Source organism: Typopeltis vanoorti, chromosome 20 (genome assembly GCF_054136105.1).
Source record: "Typopeltis vanoorti isolate ZY-2024b chromosome 20, IOZ_Tvanoo_1.0, whole genome shotgun sequence".
Classification (NCBI taxonomy): domain Eukaryota; kingdom Metazoa; phylum Arthropoda; class Arachnida; order Uropygi; family Thelyphonidae; genus Typopeltis; species Typopeltis vanoorti.
In genome coordinates this window covers 26466873-26481107 of record NC_143568.1, presented here as the reverse complement: position 1 = coordinate 26481107, position 14235 = coordinate 26466873, and the positions used below count along the sequence as shown (strand labels likewise).

Genomic DNA, 14235 nt, shown 5'->3' with positions numbered 1-14235 from the left:
AAAGGAGGGTGACTAGTGGAGTGCTCCATGGCTACATACTAGGACCACTACTCTTTAATTTGTACATTAATGATATGGCAGAAGATTTGAAACTGAGATATTCAGTAGTTTGCCAACAATGCAAAACTAGGAAGGGCAATAGTTAATAAAGGTGATGTAGATATCTTACAGGATGATTTAAATAAATTGACAGTGTGGGCAAAGGACAATGGTTATCAGTTCAATGTTGTAAAATGTAAGAAGGTAATGCACTTCAGAGTGAAAAGATTACATATTTCTTATCATATTGATGGTACTGGATTACAGGAAATCGATGAGGCTAAGGATCTTGGGGGTGGGGGTAATGGCGGAAGAGATTTGAAATTCAGAGGACAGGTTGCAAGAGTTGGTAAAATAACTCAGAGGATTACTTGGATACTGAAGAACATATTGACAAGAAAAAATAGGGAGGTTATTATCCTTTTTTATAAGGCTGTGATTTTGCCACATGTTGACTACTGTGCACATATTTGGTCACCTGCATTTCTTAGGGATTGGGAGGTGGTGGACAGAATTCAGAGATGAGTGACCAAGCTGGTGAGAGGTCTGTGAATTGTTCTCTGTGGGGATAAATTGAGGGTGTGTGAGTTGCAGAGTGTAGCTGACAGGTGGAGGAGAGGGAATATGATAGAAATTTAAGTTACTAAAGTGATTCTATAAGATTTACACAAAATTCACTTGGAGAGTGGTGAATGAGTGGAATGAATAACCAGAGATGGTTGTGAGCCCCAACAGTTAATAAGTTTAAGGAGATGTATGATAGGTATTGTGTTAATGGATAGTGGGTTTCCTACAATGAGTCTTGACTCCATGGAGTACCCATATAAATAATAATAATAGTGGTAAAAAAAAATGCCTGTTAATCAATGTAAATTCAGCACAAAAAAAAGTTTTGCTTGAAGATTTTCCATTGATGCTTGAACTTCTCTCACTTGATATGTATGTGTCAAAAAATGCTAATGATTGTGCAAGGATGAATGAAAGATAGAAAGCATCATGTTATCCAAGAAGTGTGATGATAAATTAAAGCATTTGAACAAAGAAAAATGTGATGGCGAATATACAAAGCATGGATGGAAATGCTAATAATCGTAATAATAACAGCATGATAGAGTAATTTAGGAGAGTATTGGTGAAGCATTTAGATGAAATTTAACATTTCAGGAAGTTGAAGGATGACACAAATTATTTGATTGTTACAAATGTTGAGATTGATATGGTTCATAAAGTATGTTTTCTCAGTTGACACAGTCAGACAAATAACTATTGTTTTGCATGGAAAGGAATAAGGATTGGAGTTATTGGTAGTTCTAGACAGATAATTTCAAGGTTTAAAAAAAAAGAATGCTGAAAGCAATGGCGCACCCGGGGGGGGGGGGGGGGCAAAGGGTGCAGGCATCCCCCAAAGAAAAGGAAAAAACACTAGAAAATTTTCCAAAAATCTTTTCCTAATTAAAATTCATTTTTTTTATTTATGTTGTGTCGTGTCTTCTATTTCTATACTACGTATGAATTAGCGATCACTGCAGATGCTCAGTCATAGGTTGTATGCGATGCGTAGTGTGTATTCGCAAATCGTATACTCAACTTGCCGCCCCCTCCCCTCCAAGATTAAATCCTGAGTGCACCACTGGCTGAAAGGAATTTCAGAAAATTTTTGTTGCAGGTAAAGAATTATTATTCCATGGAAAGGATCATACATTGGAAACTCATTTGTAGCCTCCGAAAATTGTACTTAAATAACTGGAATGTTGCACATTTTTTTTAAAGAAATGTAATTTCCACTTAAGAAAAGTTTTTAACCTGCAGTACATTAGTACTGTGAGTGGACTATGAATTTTTTAAATTCTATTTTTATTAATCTTTTATTTATTTTTTCCATAGTCTTGAAAACCTTACTCTAGAGAAAAAGCATGGAACATTTTCAAGCCACTTCAGGCCTCCAATAAACAGGGCAGTGGTTTTACACCAGATGATGAAAGCTAATGTCCTTAGTTTAAAAAAAAAAATTAACAGCCTATTTTTTTACCTGCTGCAGGGTGAAGGCCTCTCCCATTGCAGGAGGTTTTGAGTATACTACTCCCATGGTGACCCAGTCCATATTGGGAGAAGACAATCACAAACATTCATGCCTATGCAGGATTCAAACCTGCAGCCTCTTGCCTGGAGAGCAGATACGCTAACCACTCAGCTAACAGGCCGGTAATAATGTCCTTAATATTCCTGCATATTTTCATATGCTTTGTCTTTTTATTGCTATTTTCTTATGAAATTTATAACAGCAGTTATTCAGTTTAATTAAAGAATCTCTAGAGACTTGTATTGGATTTGTTTAAAAGGATAACATCATCTGCATAAAGTAAAAAGTTGTGTTGCACCTGATTCAAAATGCTACTTAATTGTAGTATTTTGAAAAGCTTTTGTCTTGGCACTTTTGTTATATGCCCTTCTTCAAATCTATAAAACTTACAGCTCATGTTACATTCTCATGATTTATCAATTATCTGTCTTTAAGTGAATTGATCCTAATAATTCCTGTTTAGGGCCTGAACCCAGCTTTTCTCTTAGTTTATTTTCAACAATAACTTTAACATTTCAAGCATGTTTTTGCATAAATCATAATTGGAATACTCATTAGTGAAAGTTCTTTGTTTATATATTTTGTTCCCATTTTACTGATGGGCAATGAAAGCTCTACTCCTGAATTGTGCAATGCATTTACTGTAAAATTTTTATACCTGTGTATTGCATTTCATTTTAGATGGTCTTTTTTATACCTCAGTATTGATATATATATATATATATACTCCTGATTCCATTCCTCTTGAAGAACATTTTCTTCCACTCTGGTCACTGTTATATTTTGCAGCCTTTCAGAGTAATTATACTCTAGACATCTAGAATATATCCACTTTTTTGACACCTTTAGCATCTTTAATTCTTTTAACAGTACCCTTTCCTATTTTTTTAAGTTTTTTCAATATTGTCCAAAACATTTTGTCACCTTTTTGATATTTGACTTCCATATTTTTCCAATTCTTCCATGAATTTTGACACTATTTGGTTTCTTTGTTTTTCTCTGCATTCTCCAGTTGCCTCTATCTGAATTAATCAGTGTTTAATTCAGACTTTGCCACTGAATCTCCAAAGTTTGATTCTTGTTTTCACACTCTTTCATTTTTCCTTTAATAATATTTGTATATTTTAGTTTGCAGTTTACCTTGGAAAGTTGCTTGAATTTTATCTTTATCAGAACTAAATGATGACTATAATATCTTGCCTGAATATAGCATCTCATATTTGTTATTTAGAAGTATCTCACATATTTTCACCTTGTTTGTTTTAGTAATACCAATTTAGAAGTACCAATTATGTCCATATGGTACTTCTCTAATTTTTCTACTACTTCCACTTTGTTTCCTCTTCATACTTATGTTGATGCTGGCTGTCTTGAATTCTGTTGACATTGGGTTAGTCAATATACTTTTCACAGTTCATCCTGGTTCCTCCCAAAAAACAGCAGAGATGTTGTTTAATACTGATTATTGTTCCATCCAGTATAAAATTTCTTCATGTTGTACCATTTTGTTTTTGGTTTAAGCCAATACAGAATACAATATGGTTAGCTAAATCCTAAATGCCAATCCCATCCTTAAGGGGTCTTTAGCTAAATCGACTAACTGCTATAACAACTTTGGCATAAGAATTGGTAATTAAAAGGCAAATATTTGAAAAGAGACAAAAACACTCGCATCCTTAGTGTAGCTTCTTGGGATGCTATACACTAAGCATCCCTCATTTTTCCGCCTGTTGTTCTTCCAAAAATCTCTTCTACTTTTAACCAATTATTGGTTATCAATTTATTTCTCAATCACATGACCTATATCCTTGTCCTCCTCATTTTCACGATGCTCTGCAATTGCCTTTCCCTCACTTTGTCTGCCACCCCTTTCCTTTGTATTCATGAGGTTCTGTAATTGTAATTCCCTCACTTTTTCGCTGTCTTCATACCCAGTTTTCAAAACCACCATTCCGTCTTGTCTGGCCTTCTTCTGTATATTCTCATCTCCTTGAAAACCAGGTAACTAGATCTATGCAGAGTAACCTGTATGTGATTTTATCAATCATCATCATTATGCTTTTCAAGGATGTAAGCCTAAAGTGGCTTGTTCTGGCTTAGAAGTCATCATTTCTTTAGAGGATGTCATGGTTTTCTTTTTCCTAATGGTTTTTAATTTAAGGCTTTTTTTTGATAATCTTTCTGTTTTCATTCTTTTAGCATGTTCTTCATTTATGTTTATATTTTTTGAATTTTTCTATTACTCATTCCTGGTTTAATTCTTTTATAATTTCTTCATTTCTTTTGTGATCGAATAGAATATACTTTGCAATTTTTCTCATAAACTTCATTTCAGCTGTTTTTAATCTTTGTTTGTGTTTTTGTTTTATCGTCCAGATTTCACTTCCATACAATAGAACTGGGCTAATGTATTGTATACTTTTAGTCTGGTTTTTTTCTGAACTAGGCTAGGTTTAAACATAGAGTTAATTACACCTATTATTTTTAAATAATTTGCAATTTTTAGGTTTATATCTTGTTTATTTTCATATGTAATCATACATCTTAGGTAGTTAAAGGAATTCTAAAATCTTCTTATCTATTACTATTTTACTTACAGAATCCTGTCTTAAAGGCCATCTTTTTTCATTTACCTGTTGATATGATCATTCCATAATCTTTGGCTATCTAATTTAAATTTAAAATACCTTTCTGTAAGTATCTTCAGAATTTGTAATTATTATTTGGTCATAGACAAAAAGGAGAATGTTTAAGTTCATAGTAGGAGAAAGTTTAATACCTTGATGGCAATTTTTATTTCATTTAGATAAATATTAAAAGGAGTTGCTAAAAGGAGACATACCTATCAGACTGCTTGGTTTTTCTCTTTTGGATATGATAGTTCATAATTTAAACTTATTTGTATTTGATTTTCATATATACTTATGATAGCTTTTAGAATATTATTTGGTATTTGTCTTTCTTTTAATATGTTAAATAAAATACTTCTTTTAACTTTATCAAATGCTTTTCAAAGTCAATAAATATAGTAAGCGTTTCTAAATTGTTATTATTATTATTATTATTATTATTATTATTATTACTATTATTATCCAGGCTTATATGGAGTCAAAAGACTCATTGTGGGAGGTTGTTTTTAGGAAACACAAAGTTTATCATAGCACTCCTTGAACTCATTGACCATTCTTGCTCTAACCACTCTCTCAGGTAATGCATTCCACAGTTCAACCACCCTCCATGCAAAGAAACCACTCCTCACCCTCTTGCTCACAGCTTCCTTTCATAACTTCCAGTTATGGCTCTTTGTCATGGCTCCTTCCTGCCGTTTCATCAAGTGAAAGAACTCCCCAATGTCTACCCTGTAACTGCCTCTCAACAGTTTAAAAGTCTCGATCATATCACCTCTCCTCCTTCTATCCACCAAACTCTGCAGTCAACATTCCCTCAGTCAATCCTTGTAACTGACATTGTACATTCCTGAAACCATCTTTGTTATCTGCCTCTGTACCCTTTCCACAGTTAATTTATTTCCTTCAAATCCTGGGAACGAAATCTGAGAACAATAGTCTTAAGTGTGGTCTAATCAGGATCTTGTACAATGGAATGATAAAGTTTTTATCTCTGCAGGTCAGCATCTTTCTCATTATTGCAGCAATCCTCTGGGTTACCTTCACACCTTTGCAATATGTCCCCTAAATTTCAGGTTTCTATCAATCATCAACCCCAGATCTCTTGTCTCCCCTACTTCCTCCAGTATGACTCCTCCCATAGAGTATGCAGTGTCCCATCGATGTTTCCCAAACCTCAAGATCTTACATTTTGCTGCATTAAACTGCCATCCCCATTCATTTGCCCATCTGGCTAGTTTATTCAAATCCTCCTTCAGGGCTGCCACATCTGCACTATTACTGATAACCCTTCCACGCTTCACATCATCCGGAAACAACTGAATACTGAATATCCCCTTGCAATCCACTGACAATGTCATTGATATAAAAGTTAAACAATATGATTTTGGTGTCGAGGCTAGCTGGTGAACGGACGTGCTATCGGAGAGCTCCTGAGAGATTTGTGTTTTTTGTTGATTTATTGATGTTTTGGATTCAATTTAATGGACTTAAGTGTGTAATTTTGGTATATTATTGGAGCTTTATTAGCGTGGTTAGTGTACTAAAGTGTTTTATAACATAAACTATGTCGGGAAGTCGCCGCTAGATGAATTTGTAATGTGTAGTGTTCGTGCAAGCTCCAGATAAGATAAGTATCATTTTCAGTTATCGATACAAATTTCTTAATATTGTGTAGTTTTGTTTTGTTTGCCTTGCGTATTTTAGTGCGTCTATTTTTGGTGTGTTATAACGTATAATTTGACAAAACACGTTGAAATAAGTATGGCACCTGTGCGAAGGAAAATGGCGGCCAGTAATGAAGTTTCGCCATCGTTATCAAAGAACGGTAGCATAAAAGAAATGAGTCAGTGTACTAGCTGTGAAATGTACGCTTTGCGGAGTGCGGTCGGAGTGTGGTTAGATGATAATAAAGGATTGAATGTGTGTGGAAAATGTAGGGAGAATGAGGAATTGAAGTGTATTATGGATCGTTAGTGTGATATTTTTGTCAACCTTCAGAATGAAGGAAATAGGGATATGACAAGAAACGGCAAGGTTGTACATGAAAATTGTGAGAGTGTGAATGTAGAAAGTGTGAATGATAGTATAAATGGTTTCTCAGAGAACAAAAAAGATGAGATAGATGCATTGAGTGAGATCGCGTTGTTGAATAGCGCCATAGAAAGAGCAAAACAGCAGCTAGAGTGCATGAACAAAAGTAGACTGAATGAACCAACCAATAATAAAAGGTATGACAGGAAAAATAGACGTATGAATGTGAACATGAACAAAATGAATGATAGAGTGCTGTATGGAGACTCGTTAGTACGAGGTGTGTTAGTAGAGGATTTGACAAAATCGTACCAACCTGGTGCGACCATAAAGGACGTAACTGAGTCTATTTGAGAGCAAAAGGAAAGGGTGAAAGAAATGATTGTTGTGGCAGGTATGAATGATTTGAAAGGAGATTAAATGGAAATGATAGAAGACCTGAATGAATTGTTTGAGGTAGCAAAAGAAAAGAGTGAGAGAGTTAGAATGATTAGTCTTTTGCCACGGTATGACAGTGAAATGTTTAAAAGGAGGGCTATAATTGCGAATGACTTTATGCGTGGGTTATGTATGACGCGTGGTGTGGAATTTGTGGATGTGTGGAGTGAGTTTGATGGGCGAAAGGATCTATATAAGATGGATGGCTTGCATTTGAATGGTTACGGTGTAAGAAGACTTGAGAAAGTGTTGCTGAATGTAGTGGATGTGCAAATTCAGGGAAAGTAGATTTGTTAATGGGGGGGAGTAGAGATACGGTCCTTATGGAGGCAGTTGAATGTAAGAATGAATATAATATGCCAGAGCAAATAAGGACAACAAATCTGAGTGGGATAGTTAATATAAGGCATCAAGGTAGGGTTGGGGCTAATGGCGGTCTTAAATTCATGTACACTAATACTAGGAGTATTAGGAACAAGAAGGAAGAGTTTTTGGCCATGGTTGGCACTTCCAGACCACAGGTTATAGGTATTAGTGAAACATGGCTGACTGTAGATGATATAACTAGTGGGATTGAATGTGATGGGTATAGTGTGTTCAGGAATGACAGAGAGAATAAAATGGGGGGAGGAGTATTGTTGATGATAGCTGATGAGCTCCAGCCAAGGAGAATAGAAGTTGAATTGCAGGATAGAGAAAAGAGCACATTTGAGGCCATTTGGTGTGAGATTGTGGCTAGCAGAACTAAACATACTGTCACCACCATCTTTTCCATCACCTGGTCTATAGCAGCACGCACAAGCAAATAGAAGAAATGGGTGGAAGGAGGGTGATTATTATGGGAGATTTCAACTATGGTCGCATTGATTGGAGTGAGGAGAGGAGAGGACACACGGGAGGAAAGAATTGGATTTTATGCGGTTATTAAGGGATAACTTTCTGTGACAGCATGTAATGGAAAATACTGGGGGTCAGAGAGTGCTTGACCTAGTAATTACATCTGAGGATTTGGCTGTAACAAATATGACCACATTGCCACCAGTCGGTGAGAGTGATCATAGGGTCTTAACTTGGGAGGTGGCTAAAGGTGTAGAATTTTCAATTAAGACTGGGTACATGTGGAATTATCGGGCTGGAAAGTATGACAAGCTTAGGAGTGTGATTGGTTCAGTGCCATGGCATGTACAACTGCAAGGACTAGAAGTTGATAGTGCACGGGAGGTAGTTAAGAAGTGCTTGCATGAAGCAGTGGCTGACTGTATACCTAGAGTCCGAATAATAAATCAAGTAGGGGTTAAATGGATGAATAACACCATTAAGCTTGAGTTGCAATAAAAGAAACAACTATGGAGAGAATTTAAGGAGAAGGGTGACCGGCACGCACATGAACGGTATAAAGCGCAGGCCAGAAGGGTGACGAGTGTGGTAAGAAAAGCAAAAAAGGATTACGAAAAAACATTGGCCATGCAGGCTAAAGAGAATCCTAAACAGTTTTTTAGATATGTAGCAAGTAAAAGGAAAAATGTACATGGCAGATTGATTTTAAAGAATGCCGATGGTAGGGAGGTAACCGAATCAGTTGAGATAGTTGAGTTACTGAGTGAGCACTTTGCAAAAGTATATCATCCAGGTGCTGACATTGCAGAAACGAATAAACCAGTAGATTATACGGGAATTGTGGTTAATGAAGTGGAGGTGAGTAGTCTATTGCATAACCTCAATGTCAATACATCTGTGGGATTGGATGGTATACCAGCTCGTGTTGTACAAGAAGCAGCTAAAGAATTGTCAGTACCCTTGACCATTTTGTTTAATTTGAGTCTCGGGTCTGGGTTAGTCCCGAGCGGGTGGAAAGAGGGGAAAATAGTTCCACTGCATAAAGGTGGTTCCAAGACTGCTGTTGTAAATTACTGACCGATTAGCATATCAGGCATCATTGTCAAGGTCTTAGAGAAATTAGTCAAGAAAAGAATACAGGATTGGATAGATGAAAGTGGGATACTGTATGGGGGACAACATGGTTTTGTGAAGGGTAGATCATGCCTCAGTAACTTGCTCACGTTTTATAACACAGTGACGGCTGAACTGGATAGGGGTAATGGGTTTACAGTGATACTACTGGACCTTGCCAAGGCCTTTGATAGGATACCACATGGAACCCTAATCAGTAAACTGGAGCAGATGGGTATAGATATAGGGTTGGTGAGATGGATAAGAGGGTGGTTGAAGGAGAGATATCAAAGAGTGGTTTATTCAGGAGTGGAGTCTAAAAGACGTCTTGTGACTAGTGGAGTGCCACAGGGCTCTGTTCTTGGACCACTGCTTTTCAATTTGTTCATCAATGATATTGGAAAGGATCTGAGAGGAAGTGTTCACTTGTTTGCTGATGATGCAAAGTTGGGTAGAGCAATTGTGAGTGCACAGGATGTCCAAATTTTACAGGATGATTTGGATAGTTTGGAGGACTGGGCTAGGAAAAATGGATGTCAATTTAATGTGGCAAAGTGTAAGGTTATGCACTTTGGGGTGAAAAGAATAGCAGCAGTATATCGCATTGGTGGAACCATACTCCAGGAGATTGATGAGGCCAGGGATTTGGGAGTGTTGTTGGATAGGCAATTGAAGTTTAGGGGGCACATTGTAAAAGTAACTAAAACAGCTCACCAAATCACTTGGCTTCTGAAAAATACTTTAACATGCAGAGACGAACAAGTTGTTGTTCCTCTGTATCGAGCCTTGATAAGACCCCATCTGGACTTCTGTGCTCAGCTATGGGCACCACGGTTTTTTCGTGGTGGGGAGGAAGTGGAGAGGGTCCTGAGACGAGTGACCAAGATGATAGCAGGTCTGTGGAATGAACCTTATGAGAATAGGTTGAAGATTTGTGGGTTGCAGAAATTGGACGATAGGCGAAGGAGGGGTGATATGATTGAGACATTCAAATTACTGAAGGGTTTTTATAAGATTGATCCAGAAGATATTTTTGAAAATATGACTGGTGGTGGGAGGACTAGGGGCCATGCATGGAAGCTGGCCAAGAGCGTGGTTGACAAGGGTGTTAGAGCTAGGTTCTTTACTTGGAGAGTGATAAATGAGTGGAATAAGCTTCCAGAGTCTCTTGTGGGTGCTACGACCGTGAATGAGTTCAAGGCAAGGTATGATAGATACTGTGTGAATGTTGAATAGTTGTTCTTGACATGATGTTAGGGCCTCCCTCGATGAGTCTGTCGACTCCTTGGAGTTTCCCGGAACAATAATAATAATAATAATAATAATAATAATATAGGTCCCAGTACTGAGCCCTGTGGGACCTACTTGTAAGCCTCTGCTTCCTTGAAACTGCCCTACCATACACAACTCTCTCTGATACCTATCGGACAGCCAATCCTGAATCCAGTTGACCAACCTCACATCCAAACCCATGTGCCGCAACTTAAATATTAGTTTATCATGTTGCACCCTGTCAAATGCCTTTGCTAAATCCAAGAAAATGGCAGCATATGCCTTTCCCTCATCTACTGCTCTTGTAACTTTATTATAAAAGTCTAGCATATTACTAAAACAAGAGTGCCCCTTCACAAATCCATGTTGGCTCTCACAGATAACATTACCCTCATCTGCCCAATGTTGTATATAGTTCTCGCTAATTTCTCCAAGATCTTAACAACTACTGATGACACACAAATTGGCCTATAATTAGACACTTCCAGTCTGCTTCGACCCTTATGCAATGGCATTATCTTACCTTCCTTCCATTCCCTGGGCACCTTTCCCATAGCCAGACTTTCATTGAAAAGCCAGGTCAAAGGAGCTGTCAGTTCCCTAGCACATTCTCTCAAAACTCGTGGTGAAATACCATCCGGTCCCACAGCTTTACTGACATCCAGAGTACTCAGTATTTGGAACACGCTCTCCTTTTGCACCTCTAAACCTCGAACCTGCCCTATCCCTCTAGCATTAAAACCGACTCCTCTACCATGAAATACCCCAATAAAGTGTTCATTGAACAATTTCACTATGTCCTCTGCATCAGTCACCCTATTCCCATTTTTATCCCATAATATCATTCTTCCACAGTCATTTCTCCTCCTACTGGCTGCATATCTAAAAAATTCCCTAGGATTTTCTCTGGATCTTCGGGCCAATCTCCTCTCATATTCTAGTTTCGTCTTCCTTACCATACTAGTCATTCTTCTGGCCTGTGTCTTATATTCTTCATGCATCTTCTCTTCACCTGTCTCCTTATATCTCTTCCATAGCCTCTTTTTCGCATGTAGTTCCTGTTTAATATTGTTTGTCTTCCACTTTACTCCAAATTGTATCCTCTTCTTCACTCGTGGAATACAGCTTACCATTGCTGCTAACAAATATTCCTTCACAATTTCCCAACCACTAATGATATCCCGGCCTTCCAATTCCTCCCTCCATGAAACTTCCCCAAGTTGATGTCTAAGACTATTATAATCACCTGCCTTATAATTCCACGTATGTTCCCGGTCTCTTTGATACACGTGCATGTCTATTCATCTTCCAAGTCAAAACCACATGGTCACTCTCTCCAACCGGTGGGAGAGATGTCATCTCAGTTATTATCAATTCTTTTGATGCTATGACCAAATCCAAAATTCTTGAACCTCTTGTTCCCTCTATTACATGTTGCCTAAGATATTTGTCCCTCAAGAATTCTAGAAATTCCATTCCCTTATTGCTACATGCATCTTCCTCTCCCCAATTTATACTGCTGTAGTTGAAATCTCCCATAACAATCATTCTTCTTGCACATACCAAGCTCAACTATCCAAACATCTCCTGGTCCACACCTTCTGTGCTCCTTGGTTTGTAGCAACATCCCACTAAATATCCTCTCTTGCCCACCTCTACCTCACACCGTATGCTTTCAAAACCATTACTGTCACTGCCTTCCAAATGCTCTCTGCTCTTAGAGCACATGTCATCACTTATCATAAGCAGTACTCCACAACTGCATTTTCCCTTCCTATCCTGCCGAAAAATGCTATACCATGCTACTTCTATTCTTGTTATTATATCCTCTTCAGTCAACCATGTCTCAGTGATCCCAAAAATCTTTGGCCAGACTGATGCTATCAGCGCCACCAATTCATATCCTTTATTTCAGATACTCTTGGCATTAGTATAGAGCATAAAAATGTCACTGCTTCTATACCTATTATTATCCCCTCTCAACCCCACTGGACTCAGTATTACCTGATGTCTTCCACCGTTCCCCCAAGCTCCCATCCCCACTTGAGGCCAACCCTGCTACCATCCACCCTGGGAATTCTAGTTTCCCTGCATTGACACACAGACTCGTTCAGAACAACAATCTCTCCAGATGTTTATGTCGTTCCTCATTCAAATGCAGGTGGTCTCTCGCATACAATTCCTTTCTGTCCTCAGAAAGGAATTGTAAGCGAGAGACTAAGCATCCACATATTCTAATCCTCCCTTTTTACACATTCTAGCTATTATGTTATTCAATATTACTGCTCTTCTGCTCAGCTCATCACTATCATACCTAGGCAACACACACTATCTTTCTTCTCTGCGTCTTCTTTCATAGAACCACAAACAAGAATCTAATATCCCTCACTGCCCAATTTACATTACCTCTCAAGTCATTTGTTCCTACTATTACAATCATCTCATCCACCCTTTCACCCCCTCTAAATTGCCCTAGCCATACTTTCTATCGTTCCTCTAGGCAAACACTTCTCACGCATCCTATCTTGACCACCATGGATCATTGAGTCCCCCATACATTACACCTCTTACCACCCTGTTCCTCGATTGCTCACAAACATCCCTCATTCTCTCTCTCTCTCTCCTCTAACTCTTACTCTCTGTGTTCCCCTACTTACCTGCTTTCCTATCATCCCTGGTTCCAGTGCTCCCTCGCATTCTTCTAATTCCCTCTCTCCTACCGTTTCCATTCTCTCCTCTTCTATCATTCCCATAACACTCTCTCTCTCACTCCCTCTCTTCTACTGTTTCTATTCTCTCCTCTTCTAACATTCCCATACCTCTCTCTTATTCCCTCTCTTCTACTGCTCCTATTCTAGCATTCCCAAACCTCTCTCTCATCCCCTTTCTTCTACGTGTTTCTATTCTCTCCTCTTCTATCATTCTCATAACTCTCTCTCTCATTCCCTTACTTCTACTGTTCCTATTCTCTCCTCTTCTATCATTCCCATAACTCTCTCTCATTCCTTCTCTTCTACTGTTCCTATATTCTCTTCTTCTTGGTTTATATGCCAATTTTATATGATAATTTTATAATCAGTTACAAAATATATATAATAAAATAAATTATAATTAGCAGGTTTTGTTTTATCCCTCTTTTTAAATATAGGTATTACTATACTTGTATTCCATTCTATTCGTATTTGTCCATTTATATCTATTTTATTAAAAATTTTAATAATCTCTGATGAAATTTTTTTCCAGCAATTTTATAGTTTGGAATATATCCCATCTTCTCCTGCTGATTTACCATTTTTTTAATATTTTTTTAATTTTATTTTACGTAGGCTGATCTTTAATTCTTTCATTGTTATATCATTAAAAGCATTTTCTAATTTTTGGTGTAATTTTAAAAATTTTTTTATGTTAATATTATCTTTCCAAAGAGTTATGAAATAATCCAAAAATTCTTGTATTCTTGAATACAAGAATACAATAATTGAAATTTATTTCACAATTTATATTTGCAGTTTTTTTTATATCTGCATTCATGTGCTCTAGTATTTTATACACATTGGGTCTTATTTGGTATATATCATTTTCTAGGTTATGATACAAATTTTTTTCAGTTTTCTCTGTGTCTCTTTCTGGTTTCGCTTTTGGCTATTGCTCGTCTTATTTTTATATTCCTTGTAACTATTTGTAAAAGTCATCATTTTCTTCTTCTTCTTTTCCTTCTTTCGGGGCATACACTCCATCAGTTGTTAATTTCATCTTTTTGTTTTTTGCTACTTAACCATCTTTTGAAGGCCAGCT

The 14235-nt window shown here is 37.3% G+C and overlaps 1 protein-coding gene across 1 annotated transcript in view; it reads left to right on the top strand.

The window, feature by feature from the left end:
* Positions 1 to 14235, top strand: part of LOC150095293 (uncharacterized) — a 590931-nt gene that overhangs the window by 132769 nt on the left and 443927 nt on the right. The gene's annotated exons all lie outside the window — the stretch shown is intronic.